This window comes from Protopterus annectens, chromosome 6.part0 (genome assembly GCF_019279795.1).
Source record: "Protopterus annectens isolate FY-2018-M chromosome 6.part0, PAN1.0, whole genome shotgun sequence".
Taxonomy (NCBI): domain Eukaryota; kingdom Metazoa; phylum Chordata; order Ceratodontiformes; family Protopteridae; genus Protopterus; species Protopterus annectens.
Genome location: NC_056737.1, coordinates 4,093,667 through 4,110,988, shown reverse-complemented (window position 1 = coordinate 4,110,988; position 17,322 = coordinate 4,093,667). Strand labels below are relative to the sequence as shown.

The 17,322-nt window shown below is 40.0% G+C and overlaps 1 protein-coding gene across 1 annotated transcript in view; it reads left to right on the top strand.

The window, feature by feature from the left end:
• Window positions 1–17,322, top strand: part of CCHR6.PART0H11orf68 (chromosome chr6.part0 C11orf68 homolog) — a 164,085-nt gene that overhangs the window by 75,688 nt on the left and 71,075 nt on the right. The window contains exon 2 of the mRNA XM_044073777.1: window positions 8,670–8,757. The gene's annotated coding sequence lies outside the window, so the exon portion shown is untranslated. The remainder of the gene's footprint in view (window positions 1–8,669; window positions 8,758–17,322) is intronic.

Genomic DNA, 17,322 nt, shown 5'->3' with positions numbered 1-17,322 from the left:
TCCCTGTCTGTGACAATGTGCTCACCCAGCAGTTGTACTAAACATTTTGTATGATGTTTGAAATATGTCGGTCCTGAACACTGCCAAAAAATCATGCTCCCAAGTCCCTCTTTCTTCCCCCTTACAGCTCTAACATGTACTCTCTCTACTTGAGTAAATGTATATGTTTTCATTTGCTTGGCGTATAAAAGTGGGTCTATATTATATATTCAAACTTTCTAAACTTTGAATCCCATATGTTTGACAACATATGATCGAAGTTTAAAAGTTCGAATATATAATAAAACAAAAAAAAACAAAACTTAATGATGCAAGCCCCCTGCACCCCCCACACACTCCTTTTTAAATATACCAACTCCAAGATCGCACTTCAGTGCAGAAAATGGAATTTCCATTCTGCACCGAACGGCACTGTTACATTAACATTCATATTCTTGAAATGTCGATCATATGGTGTTGACCATATGACATTCGACATTTCAAGCGTTCGAGTTCTAATAGGAACCCTATAAAAGTATCTGTGCAAACTTTTCTAGGCAAATTCTAAACCATCTGGATTTTGTTGCATGTTTAAGGTGCTTTACATTTCTCCTCACATGGGGGGTGTGATTGTTATTTAATAATTTGCCAATCATTCTGTAGTTCCTCTGAGTCTTATTGTCATGCAGTGTTCTACATGTCCTACTTTATAATTCCTTTATTTGCATTTTTAGTTTTTGGTTCCATCAAAAATTGTATTGTAGTTGGAATCTTATTTTGAGCCCTCCCCGTCTTTTCTTTAATTTTGCTATTAATCATTAATGTGGTATTTATTTGAAGACATCCTAGAGATTGACTTTATGGCTGTGTCTCCCACTCTGCAGCTTTTCTTCAGGTCTTTTGGCTTATGTCTAGTTACTTCCAGCAGCCTCTTCTATATATGTAGGTGTCCCTAGCGACAAGATCTCTCTTCTCCATCCCTTTACTTGTTTTGTTCTTAAAATAGTGGTGTCAGATACTCTATGTATGTATTGTTCACTGTGTAACATATTCCCCAAGTGTCTACGTCCAACAACAGGTTATTCTTTTCTCGTCTCTAGCATACCAACCCCCCCCCCCCCCAAGTTAACGTTGTATGTTTCCATTTAGATGTATAACCTTCTCCTTGGGTAGTATATAGGGATCTCAACTGGGTGGCCTTAAAATAGTCCTTAACATCTGGCATTCCTAATCCTCCTTGCTCCAAGTGGATATTTAATTTATCCCATCCCATCTCACCTGTTCCTTGCCTTTCTCCTTCCATATGAATTCCTTCAACTTCTTATTAATTACTGTCCACATTTTCTCCTCTGATTAGTAAAAATAAGCCTGACCCTTGTATTGCACTAAGGAGGCAAAAAAATTTTTTTTTTGATTGGTTTCATCTTGTCCAAATCCATTGAATTGTCTTCTAGGACTTTATCTTCTAGATGTGCTCCCTTGGAGTATCCTCAGTCACAGTATTGTTTCTGTTTTCAGACAAATATTTCTTTCACTCATAGTCCCATATTGCTGTATTAGTTCATAAGTAGGCATATAACTTGCCACTACTGATTTTTGTCTTTTTTTTATTTTTTTATCTAGAGACTAGTCAACATTGTTTCAGTACATTTAAAGGTGTGTGAATTCTTTAATTATGTTTTGTCACATGTAGTATTATACTACTATGAACAGGGCAGATTTCATTTAATGACCATACAAATTATACAGTTTTTTGATTTGTGAGGTACAAAGCAAATAAAAGGGTGGAGAGTGGACATCATATCTTCCTCCTCTCTGCTTAAGTAACACTTTTGTAAAAGCCCCTCCACCACCTTTACTGTTGTTTCTGAACCCGCATAGATTTTCAATACTCGGTACAAGTTTCAATTATTTTTTAATCCATATCCTGCCATTGTTTTACTTAGGTCTGCTAGGTAGATATCAGACACCTTCTCTGCATCTAGAGTCGCCAACAACTAAAATGTTTTCCTATGTTGTTCTTCCCTCTGTATCATTTTGTTAATGTTATCAACTGTGTGTTTGTTTTAACTTCCACAAAGTAGCACTGATCAATGTCAGTCAGTCCAGGAAGAACATAATGCTGTCTTTTTTTTTTCTTTGGTAGAGGGGGCAGTGGAATCTGATTACTGCCCCATATGGCTTTTGATCAGTACTTTCTGTTGTACTAAAATTGTATATCTGTGCTAGATAGTCACTTTCCAGGTATTTGAGTTGTTTTAACATTTAACTTGAGCAACAGTCTGTTGCATGTCCCTTTTGGAGAACTTATTGCCCATTATTGGATTGTGTCCTAATAGTAATGATACCTTACCTTATTGTTAAGCGTAGAGATTTTAGTGAGTGTAGTTGGGTGTTTTTGTTAATAGCTACCTAAATGGCTTACTTAATTTCAATAAATAATGTGAATGTAATTATGTCTGGGAATTGTGCTCTTCTTCAACAAGTGGCATAGAATATTTTCACTCTCTGGCAGTGACTGGATTAATGGAGTAGCTCAGTCCTCTCTACAAAAACATACAGATGTTCATCGTGTTACCCTGCTGCAGTCATCACACTTGGATTATCCTGTCGTCAGGCGGTCCTGCAGTCGGCCCGAATTCCAAAGACTTGGTCCAGCGTTGGTTGCTGTCACTTCTTTCCTGACAGTGTGCCAGGGGTATATAAGAGGCATCCGATGCCATTTTCTTCAGTCTTTCTTGCCGTGCGGTGCCCAAAGCAGAAGCAGTTCGCAAGTGTCGGTCGGCCGACACCTGAGATTTTCAAATCGAATTTCAGTCCGAAGTCTTCAAAGCTAAGTACCCCATTGGAGAATTTTTCTTGCCTCAGTCCGATGTCAGAAAAAGTTAACAATTGCATTTCTTGTGGGAAGCAAATACCTCATAAGGACGTTCATTCTTATTGTATTCCTTGCCTAGGCCCAGACCACGACGTCACTGGTTGTCAGTTTTGTGCTAGGTTCAATAAGCGAACTATAAAGCGACGCTTTGATTTCGCATGACACTACTTCGGTAGGAAATTTAATTACACTATGCCGTCGGAGCAACCGACTACCAGCGTGCATAAAAAACGCAAAGATAAAGACAGGCAGCCTAGATCCAAGCCAGACTCCGAGGCCTCGGCTGGGCCAGTCGCCAGCTCTCCGGTTTTCAGTGAGGCGCCTATGCAGCCTCTGGCGACCGCAGAATTGCAACCCCAGACCGCTTCGGATTCTCAAGCTGAGAGTTCTAGGCCAACGCAGCCATTTTCTTTAGGCCCTACCGACAACATTACAGAAGGAGAAGCCGGTGCTGTAGAAACACCTTCGGTTACAGAAGGTGTCTTCAGACCGACTACTCTCACCATAAAATCTTATGCTAAGCTTAAGACTCCTCTAAAACCAAAAAAGACTGCACATCAGTCTCCAGTTCAAGGCCCCATGCCTAAGAAACAGATGCTTAAAATGGCTGAAGATTTGATTTCTTTAATCGGGGGTTCCCAACCCCCCCCCCCCCCCCCCAGACAAAAGGCCTCGACAAGAGGAGGATTATGCCTCCTCTGATCAAGTGTCTATTTCCTCAGGCTCCTCTGAGGAACAGGATTACTCCTTTCCCCCTTATGAAGATTCTGATGCTGAAGATTCCATTCCCTCAGCTTCTCCCCCTGAAGACTATTCCTTTGGGGAAACATTACATACCATGAGGGAACATTTCCACTGGGAAGGTCAGGACTACTCCGACTCAAAGAAAAGGCTCAGAGAGTTTCTTTTACTCCCCCAGCACAGACCACTTGCTATCCCTCCAGTTTTAGACATTGTGGATGATGTTTTCTTAGAATCTAGTCTAAATCCAGATTCTCTGCCTCCTGCTCCAGCCAAACCAGACCGATATTACAGAGTGCCTGACTCTCACAAATTCCTTTACAAAAGCCCTGTTGCTGACCCAGAGACAATCTCCCAGGGTCCCAAAGGGACTAAGGCTTCTATGGCTAAAAAGCATGTACCCTCTGAAAGGGACTCCAGAGCACTAGATAGGTGGGGGAAGAAGGTTTACACCTCAGCTACTCTAGCTATGAGAGCACTAAATTGTCAATTTCACATGCTGAAATACCAGCAATTCCTAATGTCTCAAATAAAACAAAAGATGAGCACACACCCTCAACAGTCTGAATTCAAGGAAATGCAGGATCTGTTGCATGCAGCTGAACAGGTGGGCAAACATACTTTACAATGTGGATTTGATTCCTTGGAAGCTTCCTGTAGAGCAGCTGTTACTGGGTCTGTTATACGTAGGCATGCTTGGTTAAAGGAACAAACTCTGCCTGATCATGTTAAAGCAAAGTTACTAGATGCACCCTTTTACAGCAGGATGTCTTATTTGGAGTTAAAGCAGAAGAGGTTGTAAAGAAAATGGAGGACAAGGCAAAATCTATGCAGACGGTCAAAAATTTCTTACAGGTACAACCCCCACACTTCAGCAGAAATTGGCCAACAAAAAACTGGTCATTTCCAGCTTCTGATAGACCACAGAGGGGTAGATACAGACGCCCAAGGGGCAGAGGTCAAGCACAAATCCCTTACAAACCTCGCCAATGGGGCTCTGCAACACAGAAGGGAGGAGAAGATGGGTCCCAAACTATTAGAAGACAAACACAATGACTTAAACCTCAGACTGCTAAGCAAAGCTCTCTTGGCAGCTCCCTTGGGAGGAAAATTAGCAGTTTTTGCAGACAACTGGCGCATCATCACAAAGGATAAATGGGTCCTAGACATCATCTCACAAGGATACAGATTCCATTTCCACACCTTGCCAAGGATAAAAGGAATGCCAAACCTGCCACAAAATCAATGGGCAGAGGCACAAAAATAAATTACAGCTCTCATGGACATGAGAGCCATTCAACTGGTACCTACACAGGAGCAAGGCCAAGGATTTTACTAGTGGCTCTTTCTAGTCCCCAGAAAGGACAATGCTTGGAGACCCATTCTGGACCTTTCGATTCTAAACACCTTCTTGCAAGTACCCAAATTCAAGATGCTAACACTACAGCAGCTTCTTCCCATGTTGGGCAAGAAAGCTTGGCTAGTAACATTGGACCTCAAGGAGGCATACCTGCATGTCCCTATCAGACAAAATTGCAGAAGATACCTCCGTTTCATTGCAGGTTCAACCCATTACCAATTCTCTGCACTGCCCTTTGGCTTATCTACTGCGCCCAGGGTCTTCACAAAATGCCTCGCACCAGTAATTGCATACTGCAGACAGAGGAATTCAAATATACCCATACCTGGACGACTGCCTCATCCAAGCAGAAAGCAAGGACATTCTCTTACAACATCTGGCTTTTGTAAAACACCTTCTAAGTTGCTTAGGGTACACAGTAAACAAAAAGAAATCAAAATTAGTGCCCTCACAAAATATGACATTCCTGGGTGCCAGCTTGAATACAACGGCCCAGATGGCTTATCTGATGCCAGACAAACAACTACAACTAACTCAATACTTCAAAATAATGGCAGCAAAGACCCAACTCCCTGCAAGAAAAATTCTGCAGGCCTTGGGCTTCATGGCATCTTGCATACTACTAATACCATTTGCAAAACTGCATATGAGGAAATTACAATGGTACCTGAAAAGCGTATGGACTCAATACAGCCATAGCTTGGAAACAATGATACCTCTCATTCCCTGCTTTCAACAGGAATTTCTATGGTGGTCACAGGCATGTCACCTCAACAAGGGTCAGCCTTTCACCTTACCCCCAGCCAGGCAAACTATGACAACAGATGCATCGGACTATGCCTGGGGGGCACACATGGCAGGACAGTGCGTTCAAGGCATATGGACTGCAGATCAAAGAAATCTGCACAGCAATCAAAAAGAAATGCTAGCTGTACAGAATGCTCTGACAGCCTTCAAGGACCTCTTACATCCAGGACAGCTTATAATAAAGACAGACAACACCACAGTAATGTGGTACATAAACAAGCAAGGGGGTACACACTCCTACCCTCTTTGCAGGCAAGCAATGACCTTGTGGAACACAGCACTGGCTTACCAAGTTCAATTACAAGCTCAATTCCTGCCAGGAAAAAAGAACACATTGGCGGACGACCTAAGCAGGAACATCATGGATCCCCACGAGTGGAAACTGGATCCACAAGTATTTGCAAAGATAACTCAAAAATGGGGGCGCCCAGACATAGACCGGTTTGTCAACCCGCAAAACTATCAGCTATCAAAATTTTGCACCAGGACATTTCACCATCAAGCTTGGAAAGTGGACGCACTCTCATTCAGTTGGAAAATGCTGACAGTATATGCCTTTCCTCCATTGCCCCTTCTCACAAAGGTGCTGCTGAAAGTCAGGATGGAGAGACCCTGAATGATGCTCATTGCCCCAGACTGGCCACGCCAGCACTGGTACCCACTACTAAGGAACATGGCCCACAGGCCACCATGGATTTTACCACAAATTCCTCATCTGCTCACACAGCAAGACAGTCGGATTCTACACAGCCAGCTGAAAACCATAAATTTGGCTGCATGGCAAATCACCTAAGCAACCAGCCAGCTCCTCTTTTACAAGCTGTTATGGATGTCATTCTGGAGGCCAGGAGGCCCAGCACCAGGAAAGCCTACTCAGACAAATGGAAAAGATTTTGCATCTGGAACCAAGCTAAAGGCCAAAATACCCTTGAGCTGGACATACCTCAGATTCTACAATATTTACCTGAGATGTTACACAAAGGACTTTCTTTTTCATCTATTAAAATCCATGCCTCAGCTATTTCAGCTCACTACAACACGGATCCTCCCTTATTTTCACATCCATTTCTAAGGCAGTACCTCAGAGGGGCCAAAAACATTAGGCCTCCCAGGACAGCACCAACACCAACTTGGGGCCTCAACTTTGTTCTGGAAAAACTTATGCTACCACCTTTTGAGCCAGCTTTCTCAGCAGATTTAAAGTTTATATCATGGAAGACTGCCCTGCTGCTAGCAATTACTTCAGCCAGAAGAGTCTCAGAGCTACAGGCACTAATGGCAGTAGAGCCTTTCCTCATTTTTCATCAAGACAGAGTTTCTCTACGAACTAACCCCTCCTTTATGCCAAAGGTGGTATCCAATGTGGCTCTAAATCAAACCATCCATTTACCCACCTTCTTCCCAAATCCATAGAACAAAGGAGAAAGACTCCTGCACTCCTTGGACATTCACAGGCAACTACGTTACTACTTGGATGAAACTAAGGTTTTCAGAAAATCTGACCAGCTTTTTGTATCCTGTTCTACAGCATCACAAGGAAAGGGCATCTCAAAACAGACAATTTCCAAATGGATAGGGCATTGCATACGTTTTTGCTACACCCATCCTAGAAAACCAGTTCCTGCTAGCATAAGGCCCCACTCCCATCAGGGCAGCAGCTACATCTACAGCCTTCCTCAGGGGGGTGCCAACCAAGGATATTCCGGATGCTGCAACTTGGAGTTCAGTGCACACCTTCACCAAACACTATCACTTACCACTTTACTCTACGTCTAGAGCTGGCTTCGCCACTGCAGTTTTGCAGGGCCTTGTAGCCTACTCTAACCCTGTTTGACCCCACCGCCCATCCTTAGCTTTGGGATTCAACCCAAGTGTGATGACTGCAGCAGGGTAACACGATGAACATGGTACAGTTTTGTACCTACCATAAATGTAGATGTTCGAGTGTATACCCTGCTGCTGTCCAAGTTACCCTCCCTCCATCCTCTCTGACCTAACTGAAACTTTTCATTACCTTAAAATCTGATACAACCTTTCTGGTATATTTGCTTATAGCTGGAGGGATGTTTTGTTTGTGCTAAACTTTTATTATTGGTACTATCTACTGACCACCGTTTGGGGGGGCACCTGACATCTGGGGCAAGAAAAACTGAAGAAAATGGCGTTGGATGCCTCTTGTATACCCCTGACACACTGACGTCAGGGAAGAAGCGACAGCAACAGACTCCGGACCAAGACTTTGGAATTCAGGCCGACTGCGGGACTGCCTGAAGACAGGATAACCCAAGTGTGATGACTGCAGCAGGGTATACACTCGAACATCTACATTTATGGTAGGTACAAAACTGTACTTTCTTATAAGATATTAATTTTCTTTTCTTTTTTGTCACCTGGATCTAGCCATACCTGCATTTCCATTCCAGTATCGTCATTGCTTTAGCCAGTAACTCTTGAATTTGATAGTGGTGGTTGTCAGGACCATTATCAGTTGGTGCCATGGAAGGGACTTTTTTCCTCACTCTTAAGAGGTTTCTTCATGTCATATAACAGTATCCAGATTTCATTTTTTCTGTCTCTGTTTCCAGAATATTCTGCGTACTGTGTATGCCTGCTACCAGCATGGTCTGTGTTTTTATGCCCTAATGGATATGCTGTGTTTGGCTGTTGTTGCACTTATTACTAGTCATCACTATAAGACCTCCTTGCAATTACAGAACTTTCCGGAAAAGGGGGGGGATAGCTTTCACCTGTTGTTAACCAACATCTTGGTTGTCATGCTTTCAAACCTGGATTGTCATAAGAGTAACCTGGGACAAAAAGGTATATGAGATGACTGGCCTGGTGTTGAGTTTCATGAAACAGTGTGTTCTACATTACTGACATTTTTCTCCTTTGTTTTCATAGCGATGGCTGCTTCAGGAGAATAGCCAGACCCTCATCCTAGGCCTTCGCTTTGTCCAGCAGAAGGGAAGGCAGACTTTTATGGCACTTGGTGAGTGTTAATATTTGGTGAAGGTGTTTGGAAAATGTCTAACTGCATTATTTATATTTTCAGCGTTACTGCATGTGGTCTGGATGCCTCAGTGTAAATGTTTAAAATGCAGTTGGCTCAAACAGTTTTTCCCAGGCTATATTTTTATTTCAGTTAATTTCATTTCTCAAGTGGTAATTACATAATGGTTAAAATGTACTGTCATTACCCTGTTGGAGAATGAATGTTCTCAAACAAGATAGTAACCTACAGATATTACTTGGTAAACAAGTCTGCTGCTTCATGGCAGCATATTAAACAGGGAGGTTTCAATTTCCACTCCAACTTTCTCCTTGCCTCGACCTTCGGTCAAGGGCTCCATTAAGGACATTTCTGTGCTTTCAAATCCTCCATTGACTTCTCTTGACTCCCCTGATGTTGCCCCTCATAAAGCCAGTAAGAGCCGAGAGGTAGGCACATCTTCCAGGGCTGCTCATACATCTACTTTAGGCAGGTGAAAAGCCGCCTTTACTGTCAGGTCTGCATTGAGAATTTGGGTTCCCAGGGACATGACTGTAGCTTTGAGTGCCCTTTTTCTGTAGATACTCCTCCGGAAGAGGAAGCGCAAAGTGAAACATACTTCCACTCCTGTGCCCCATTCAGCTAAGGACGTCAAAGTTTGGCCTGCCTTTACTAAAAGCTTATTTAACGCATTCCAGTCATTAGACTTCCCAGCAATGTAAAAGGAAAAGTTCACCATCAGATTATTATTTGGACTCTGAGGTGCAGTTGTTGGTCTTAGATTATGCCTCACAAGTTTCTACTCCAGGGAACTGGGAGTCTGACTCTGAAGAAAATATTTCCTCAGATTTTCAAGCTGAAGAGTTGTTTTTTCTGACACCATTGCCAGGGTGAAGGAATTAAAGTGTGAACAAAAAGAAATGACAGAGACGTAGAAAATATATTATGAATTGTTACATATGGATTCTACTCAACATGTAGCCATCCCCCCAAGCTTTTTTTTTTTATCGGACCCTTAGAGGAGTCGGCAGTTCTCCTGACAGTCAGCCACCAGCCCATAGGTAGTCTGGTAAATTGTATAAAGTTCCACAAATGTATACATTTTCTCTAGAAACACCAGGGGAGATCATACACTTGTTTTTTGTTTTCAAAAAACACTTCTTACAAGCACCTTATGGCTGTTAAACCCTATTCCATCATACAATGACAGGCAAGCTATTAATAAGTTTGCGGGAAAACAAGGTGAATTCTTTTTCCACCTTGACCTTCAGAACAGTAAGTTGTCAAGCTCATGTCTTCTGGAGTCTTTAACAATATGAAAAAGTTTAATTGCTGGTCTTCCTTCCTTCTTTCCTGTGATTCCTAGATATCTTTAAAATCCTTACTTTAATATGTGTCTCAAGTAGCTGTCTTTCGGCTTTTCCCGGTTAGGGGCCGCTACAGCAGAACTCTGGTCCGCTAATGATTGGCAGTGAATTTTTACAGTGTTGAGTTGCCAGCCCGATGCCCAACCTTCAAAGAAGGCACACCCACACATGCACACACCTACCTGCATGTCTTTAAATTCACCCGACTGATAAGCACTCGTAAATGTTCCTTTGACAATGCTGGTGTTATGTTGTGGTTGGCTGCCACTGGATCAGTTATCTGAAAATTTGCTCGGTTATGCAGAGAATGTTACTTGGGACTTTCCTGTGCTAAGGTCCTCCAATATGTTTAATGAAATGGAGAAGTTTTATCCAAGGGGGTTTTCGGGTATTTCAGTCCCCCATCCCCCAATGTAATAGAAACTTTCTTTGTAGACCAGGTCCCGGTTTTAGGAAGCAATACAAACAAACCCAGCAAAAGACACTCAAGAAAATGTTCAGGAAGCAGTGGCAGGGAGGTTCAAATAAGAAAGAACGGCCTTTCCAAGCACAAGGACCATCTAGAAAAGCAGAATTGACTGTACCTCCCATCAGTCCCTTCTCCACATTGGCAACCCAGTAAAGCTTTCCCAAAACCTAGGTCTTTGCTTTGCCTCTTTGCTGTCAGATTATTTAAAAACACTTGGATCTTGAGAGTCATTCATAAAGGCTACATTTGGCAGTGGAACTCCTTCCCCTTTTTCCAAGGACCCCCCTCCCCATCCTTGGATCATATGCTGTCTCATAGGAGTTATAACCTGTACTGCCTGATCAAATAGAAAAGAAAAGTACTCCTGGATCTTTCTTCTGCCAAAGAAAGAGGGATCTTGGAGACCAGTCCTGGACCTTTCTTCTTGAACCTTCACATCAAAATTCAAAATGTTTAGTCTACAGTGTTACCTCTCATTCCTCTCTACAGTTTCCTAATGACTCTATAGTTAAAAGATGTCATCATCGCATTCCAATTCTCAAAGACTTCAGACACATTTGCAATTTTCTGTTTTACTCTTTGATTTAAAACCACAACAAGCAGGCAATACTGGATAAACAAGTAGAACAAAATGCTGGAATAGGCACTCCACGATAACACACGGCTCGAACAGGAAATATTTTATTGTAAATCCAACAGTACACAATTCCAAACATTGTGTGATAAATTGAAATAAGTTTTAAAATCAGTTAAGCGCTTTCATCTGTGCAAAATACAGACTTCATCAGAACTAAATTTCGATTTTTAAAAACACCATTTAAATAACCTCTTTGGCGCCAAAACTGCATAAATGGCATTTAAAATTTAAAGAGACATTGTCTACATAATGAATAACTAATAATAATTCCCCTACTATAAGTTAATCTAGTAAATAAATAATTGATAAATAATTAATAATAATAACGTATGTTTGATAAAAATTATATCATATATATGATAAAAATATTTGTCAACAATAAATCTACATAAACATATAAATGTGCAATGAAAATGCACTATAACAATATATCATTTATAAAAAAACATTATTATGTCATAATGACTTAATACTAATGTGTTCATTTATACCAGGAGATCTTGTAGCGTCAGTTATAATTTGCCATTTACTTTCTTTACTAGCCAATAACGCTTTCCAGTTTCTTCCATATGGTGAAACATCAACCTGATCTATTATGGCAAACTTGAATTGATGTGCATCTCCTTTAACAGACAAATGTCTGTATAGTGCATTATTTTTATCCTTCACTTTTATTCTATAAATATGTTCATAAATCCGTCTCTTGAACTGTCTCTCTGTCTTCCCTATATAAAATGCAGGGCAGGCATTACAAGAAGCAATGTAAACAACATGGACCCGCCCTGCATTTAATATGTGTGTTGTTGATATGTTCCAAGATAATACTTTCTGCTTCATTAATTGCACTACATTGTTTGCAACTCCCACATTTTTTAGTGCCCTGCACTTTCTTTTTATTACATAACTTTTTTGACGCTTTTTCAAGCAACTTTTTAATATTGGGTCCAGTCTTGAATACAAATCTGGGTTGATTTCCCAAAATAGAAGCTGTATCATCATTCACCATAATTAAATTCCAATGCTGCTTGACAATGTTCCTAATTTGGTATACATAAGGTGAATACATCAAGACACATACTCGATTAGTGTGGCTATTGGATAAAGACAGATCATTTTTGACATTATTAGATTTCTTACCTAATAAGGGGGTATATTTATTGCCCCACTCCTGTCTAACATAATTTAATGTGTCAGTTAATAATTTAGAGGGATAGCCTCTAGTGCTAAGCATAGTCCACAATAACTGAAATTCTTTGTCCAAAATTTCTCTAGTTGAAGACATTCGAGCAGCCCTGATACACTGTCCTTTACTTATAATACCAGTGACAGTGGTATTGCATATTTGGACACATTTATTAGTCATTCTGAGAAAGGTTTTGTCTCACAAATATACAGGAAAGAGACATTTTCTAATGATTATATTGAATTCAGTAGCAACCACCCATAATATGTTTTTAAAAATGTTTTTAAAGGACAGTGTATCAGGGCTGCTCGAATGTCTTCAACTAGAGAAATTTTGGACAAAGAATTTCAGTTATTGTGGACTATGCTTAGCACTAGAGGATATCCCTCTAAATTATTAACTGACACATTAAATTATGTTAGACAGGAGTGGGGCAATAAATATACCCCCTTATTAGGTAAGAAATCTAATAATGTCAAAAATGATCTGTCTTTATCCAATAGCCACACTAATAGAGTATGTGTCTTGATGTATTCACCTTATGTATACCAAATTAGGAACATTGTCAAGCAGCATTGGAATTTAATTATGGTGAATGATGATACAGCTTCTATTTTGGGAAATAAACCCAGATTTGTATTCAAGACTGGACCCAATATTAAAAAGTTGCTTGAAAAAGTAGTAAAAAGAAAGTGCAGGGCACTAAAAAATGTGGGCATTGCAAACAATGTAGTGCAATTAATGAAGCAGAAAGTATTATGTTGGACGATATCAACAACACACATATTAAATGCAGGGCGGGTAATTGAATACATCCCATGTTGTTTACATTGCTTCTTGTAATGCCTGCCCTGCATTTTATATAGGGAAGACAGAGAGACAGTTCAAGAGACAGATTTATGAACATATTTATAGAATAAAAGTGAAGGATAAAAATAATGCACTATACAGACATTTGTCTGTTAAAGGAGATGCACATCAATTCAAGTTTGCCATAATAGATCAGGTTGATGTTTCACCATATGGGAGGAAACTGGAAAGCGTTATTGGCTACTAAAGAAAGTAAATGGCAAATTATAACTGGCGCTACAAGATCTCCTGGTATAAATGAACACATTAGTATTAAGTCATTATGACATAATGTTTTTTTATAAATGATATATTGTTATAGTGCATTTTCATTGCACATTTATATGTTTATTTTTTAATGTATATTTATTGTTGACAAATATTTTTATCATACATATGATATAATTTTTATCAAACATGTTTATTATTATTAATTATCAATTATTTATTTACTAGATTAACTTATAATAGGGGAATTATTATTAGTTATTCATTATGTAGGCAATGTCTCTTTAAATTTTAAATGTCATTTATGCAGTTTTGGCGCCAAAGAGGTTATTTAAATGGTGTTGTTTTTAAAAATCGAAATTTAGTTCTGATGAAGTCTGTATTTTGCACAGATGAAAGCGCTTAACTGATTTTAAAACTTATTTCAATTTATCACACAACGTTTGGAATTGTGTACTGTTGGATTTACAATAAAATATTTCCTGTTCGAGCAGTGTGTTATCGTGGAGTGCCTATTCCAGCATTTTATTCTACTTCTTACTCTTTGATTTGTCAGCAGCTCCAGCAATGTTTTCAAAGTGCCTAGCGCCTGTAATAACCCATTGCAGGTGAAAGGACCTTCACATTTTCCATGGTCTTAATCTTTGCAGATTCACTTCTAAGCTGTCTAGAATCGTTTTTTTGTATCCAGAACCTTTTATTTCAATCTGGGTTTTCTAGCAAACCTAGGAAAGTCTTTTCTCATTCTGTCTTACAAGGTAGTGTATCTAGGCTCTCTCCTACATACACGTATCATAATGTAACCAAGTAAAGTGCAAAAAGTTTAAAAAAATAGCTGAGGTTTAAAAACACGGGGGATTCATTATTTTAGACAGCCAGGCTGCACAAACAAAGTCAGAGAAACATACAAATTCATGGTCTAAAATAAGACCAGAAATGCAAAAATATAGCTCACTGAGTGGTGCTCGCCAGACAGTGCAACCAAGTCAAGCCTCAGTGATGACCACCACTATAAATGCTACAACACTGTAGTCAAAATAAATAATTCAATATGCCCTTCTTCGAATATATCCACAAAACATAAAGGCAAACTGAAAAATAAAAACATTTTATTCCGAACAAGATTGTTCTTGCATTTTTATTTTTCTGGGTTTATTTGTCACATGGATTCATATTTATTAGATGGTCTAAAATAACGCAACAGTGTACAGTGAGTGTATTATCAAGGCTTTGACATGGCAAAGAGTTTGCTCTGCAGAGATGCACACACTGCTCTTCCGAGTGGTTTTGACTACTTTTAGAAGGATTAAAATTTTCTTTGTTGTCTTATTGAAACATCATCCATCTCCTTTAAGTGCTACCATCAGGTAGATTTCCATATGAAGCATCAATGAAGGCAACTAGATTTAGAAGTTCATCCTTCTCTGGGTTAAAGTTTCAGAACTGTTTCGCTTCTACAGAGTAGATTCTTTAAACTGTCTTATTTCATGAGCAGTCTGTACTGTGGCATGTTGTATGCTGAATGCCAGACGGGAATGCAGAACCCAGAGAAATTGTTCTATTTTCAGCCTAAGCAAGCCCCTCTCAAATGAGCTAGGGGAATGTCTGGCTGTTTTGGCCTTGTTGAGTAAGGGACAGTAGAATAAAGATTTTTTTTTTTTATGTATCTGACTTTCTTTGCTGGCACCATTCCCTCAGTAGAAGGTAGCGGAGTCCACATTTACATAACAAACGTGGTAAGTGGTCATACTCTTTGTACCAACCTGAAAAGTAGCTTTCAGGTAAGGAGTAACTGAAGTGGCAAAGTTTAGTCTCTCCCCATAAATGACAGGCAGGCATTCCAGTGGCACTATTGTTTCCATCTAGCCACTTGGACATAGAGTCAACTTGTAAGATTCTCTGTTCTTGTGTAATGATGTCTTTCCCTTTTTTATACTGAAGCAGTGCATCTGCCATGTTATAAACATGCTACTTGAGTTTATGCAGTCATGCCACATATCTCGTCTTATGATACGACAGGTATAAACATCTTGAAAACATTCCATACCTTGCAAAAAATGCAGACTTAATGTCCATGAAATGAACTTTCAGGCTCCCTATAGGAATGACAGGGCTCGAAATTCCAAGTGCCATCATGCAGCATAAAAGGGATTTAATATCCAGGCGAATAGGAAATCTCAAACATTACTCTTCATTTAAACTACTTTCTTTTCCCACTCTCGCCATCAGCAGAGCATTATTCAATCAGATGAAGGTGGACTCAGTGCTGTGGTAAGAGCTAAAATTGGACTGAATGAGATCTCAAAGGCCATGAGATGCAAGATAGTTTATATACAGATGTATTCCTAACTTCTGCCTTTTCAGTGACTTTCACAATTATTAGGAGACTAGAAAGAGTGATACCTCTGAAGGAAAGTAGACACTGTAGTCCTTCACATTTATCTAAAAGGATGGAAAATAGCTTGCATGGTGGCTAGACGCATAAGATTATTATCTTTGTAAGGCAAGATCTATCATTTAATGAGTGTATTGCATAGCTGAAATAGTGTTTGTCCTCACTGTGTTCAACATGTTTGAATTCAGTCCAGTAAAATATCTGGTAAACCCTCAAAAGAGCTAGTGCAGTGCTTAAGGCTCAAATCCACAAAGAACTGCCTTATCTTGGTATCTTATCCACAAAGAATAGGGCGTCTTCCACAGTTTTTTTTTCTGACCGAAAAAGCTCTTTGAGAGGTAAGACAGACTGAGTTGTACAACCTGCTAACCACTAGCAAAAGTGCAGCCAGATGAACTGAGGCAACAAAATATTTGCTAGACATACAAGATGCTTCTTTGTTTGAGATTTCCAGCTGGATTACAGCATAATTCATATTCAGACAATGCTTGTCCTTGAAGGTGGCTCCTCCCACCACCTGTGTTGCAGTTTTTTTGTCCTGGTCTTTGTAATGAACTTAATTTATGGTCACACCAAGGTCTCTGCCATGCAGTAAACTCTGGATGAACAGACTGTTGCAAGAGAACCCAGTGTGTTAGACACAGCCATAAGTTATTACTAATGAATCTGGACAGTTTGTATTGATTTCTGTAACACCTGATCCAAAAAAGGTCATGTAGCCTCCATATTTATGGCTGTGTATATCAATATGAAAAATGGCTCAGTACTGCAGAAGGTAACTCGGAGGCCCAGCACTGGTTCCACGGGCATTTCCCTGGTTTCAAGACCATGCTGGTAAATAAAGTCCAACGAGTGACCAAATTTGTGGAAGCAGTGTTTAGTAGTAGTAACTAAATGAGTGAAGCAGAAACTCTGTAAAAGATTAGGAAACTTTGATGTGAGGTTGATGGTCTTATTGCTGATCATTCATTTAAGTTGTCTAAGGTCATCCATCTGTAAGACTTGTGAACCAAGGATGAAATTGGAGAAATCTTGCTGAAATGCCCCTAGGTAACTTGAAGGGTGATGTAGTGTAGGAAGTCTGTAATTTACTTCTACTCCATGGACTTACTCAAAGGAGTAAAATTTCCAGCTTCAGCCAGGGTCATCTGCAAGGCAGTAGAAAAACAGGTGGCTGCCACACACATCACCTACACCTGTTATGCCTAGGATACTGAATTGCTCAAAGATGTGGGGAAATGGATGTTGTAGTTCATTGGCCAAAAGTTTCATCCAGACAGGTTCTCATAAAAAATATGAGGTCAGTATTACAGACTAGGTCAGACAGTATCTGAGTTATTCCAAACTGAGCTGACATTAAATAGAATAGCCATAGCCAGGACTTTTGAGGAGACGGATCTTGCCTGTTGGTCAAAGGTTACTGTTCAGCTGTTGAGG